This window comes from Brassica napus, unplaced genomic scaffold (assembly GCF_020379485.1).
Source record: "Brassica napus cultivar Da-Ae unplaced genomic scaffold, Da-Ae ScsIHWf_333;HRSCAF=532, whole genome shotgun sequence".
Classification (NCBI taxonomy): Eukaryota; Viridiplantae; Streptophyta; class Magnoliopsida; order Brassicales; family Brassicaceae; genus Brassica; species Brassica napus.
This window is the reverse complement of record NW_026016415.1, coordinates 32501-35000: the sequence shown is the minus strand read 5'-3', so window position 1 is coordinate 35000 and position 2500 is coordinate 32501. Positions and strand designations below refer to the sequence as shown.

Below are 2500 nucleotides of genomic sequence, written 5' to 3'. Positions count from 1 at the left end.
AAAAGTATCTGTTTACTTGTGTTTACATCTTGTCGATTCTACTAGAAATTCTATAATTAAGAATAACTCAGTATAAGATAAGTGGATTTTTTGGAGTAGTTCATCAATGGTGACCAAATATCTCTCCCTTTTTTTGACTCTGCACCAGTGATTTCACTATTATTAGTGAACAATAATGGAAAAGTTTCTTCATATTCATAGGGGACAGAATTCACATGGATATAGTAAGTCTCGCATGGGCTGGTTTAATGGTAGTTTTTACATTTTCCCTCTCTCTCGTAGTGTGGGGAAGAAGTGGACTCTAGAAGTACTCCTAATTGCGATAATAATCAAACTCTATCAACCTGTATCAATTGTTTTAGTTTTCTAGACCGGCCGGCAATTTTTTTTAAGATCTTTTTTTAGAAATTGGATTTATGTTTTGTTTTATTGACTCATTTTATTTTTTGATATCAGAGTTTATACCGTTAACCATTCATGGGATAACCCCCTTTCGAAATCTCAAGAGGTTTCCATCGAATTCGGATTATCCGTATTAAATGGATCAAACAAACAAATGAAATTGAGAAAGTATGTACATAGATTTCATATTCTATATTAATTTATATTTACATTTATAAAGAAAAAGAGAGATATGGGTGGATTCCTTTATATTAAGATATTTCACTTGTATCTTTATACATTACAATAACCATAATGGCTAGTATGGTAGAAAGAGATCTCTTTCTACCATACTAGCGGGCCCCTTAGGATACTACTGAATCTAATGCATTCCTTTCATTTAAGACGAGAAATTGACATCCTTTTTTGTCATTGATAGTCAAATTGTATTCAAATTAATTATTTTGACTAACCGTTTTTACGTAAATTATAAGCAAAAAAGCAGTAGGAACGAGAATGAAGAGTGCAGTAGCAATAAATGCAAGAATATTGACTTCCATAATTAAATCGTTTATTATTTATTTTTTTTTCTTTGGAATATCTCGGGATTTAATCCCATAGAGATGAGAAATCTTTCGCTTGTAAACTCACTCAGATGAATTAGATTTCGATGATATCGAATGAAAGAAATATCATGAATAACAATATCGGAGCTATAAAATCGATTCATCGTCAAGAATTTAATAGTATAACATAGGAAGATCTTTTATCCACACCGAATACATAATGAGATTCCTGATCCAATAAAAAACTATTTATTTATGATTCTTTTTCACCGCTTTCTTTTCTACAACCTAGTACTTTCCTTGTACAATCATCTGATGAAATATCATAAAAAACCTTTTATACTTCGATTGTTTATAAAAAGAGTTTCTAAAGAACCTTAAATAAACAATAGAAATCAAATAGAGAAAACAAGTACGAAATTTCAATTTGAAATTTTCAAAATTTTGTTTTTGTAAGGGTCTATGATCTTTTTGTAAAACAAAGGAAATGTGATAAAGACGAGTCCCGAAAAAAAAAAACGAAAATATTCCAAAAAATTAACTATATTAAATTTTCTTACGAGTTTTTCTTCGACATCGACTCTAATCTTTAAAAAGAGCATATTCATTAGGGAAGACTAATTTGATCTTTTTTTTTGAAACATCCTCTTTACTTGGTTGGATTCGAACTATTTTCACTTCCTTGACTTCATAGAAACAAAAGTATATATAGGTACTCTTGGCAAACGTATTATACGCTATCCTATTTTATTTTCCTACACGAGTTAATGGGAGATTAATTGACAAAAAGAGGAAACCCCATACAGTATCTCGTTCTTGAAGTGGTGAATGCTCTCAATAATTATAATTATACTAATTTACATATGTCTTTAAATTGGTGCAAAAGAAATACCCCTTTCTTTTGCTTGATGAAAAAAGAAAAATAAAACAAAAAGATAACCGAAACCATTTTGATCCCCTTGCCCAGAAACAAAAAGGGGAGTTTATGTCTTTTTTTTTAATTGAATCCGCCGGGACTGACGGGGCTCGAACCCGCAGCTTCCGCCTTGACAGGGCGGTGCTCTGACCAATTGAACTACAATCCCATGGAAATAAAGCGGGTAGCTTACATATTCCTTCTTATGATTTCATCATAATCATTTCAATTTTAGATTCAAATTAGTGTTTTGTAACAAAGAAAATCACAAGTAATATATTGATATCTATATGGATATCACTAAAGTGATATCAAGGCCGATTACTAGTAATCCTTGCATTATTCTAAAATCGATTGATAATCTATTTTTTATTGTAATTTTTTATGGAAACAAAAAGTAACGAGCCACAAGAAATAAAGAAAAAAGTAAAGTCGAAATATACCCAGATATTTGACTTTTTTCTTACCCTTCTCTGTCAATTATGCAAAACAAAAAAGGTTATGTAGACAGCGAATTATTGGGCCGAGCTGGATTTGAACCAGCGTAGACATATTGCCAACGAATTTACAGTCCGTCCCCATTAACCGCTCGGGCATCGACCCAGGAAGAATCTATTCGAACTTTATGGATAATCCA

At 31.4% G+C, this 2500-nt stretch overlaps 1 non-coding gene across 1 annotated transcript; it reads right to left on the bottom strand.

Annotated features, from left to right (window-relative positions):
* Positions 1-1958: 1958 nt before the first annotated feature.
* Positions 1959-2032, bottom strand: TRNAD-GUC. The gene has a single exon. It is a non-coding gene; the product is annotated as a tRNA-Asp (tRNA).
* Between the last annotated feature and the right edge of the window lie 468 nt (positions 2033-2500).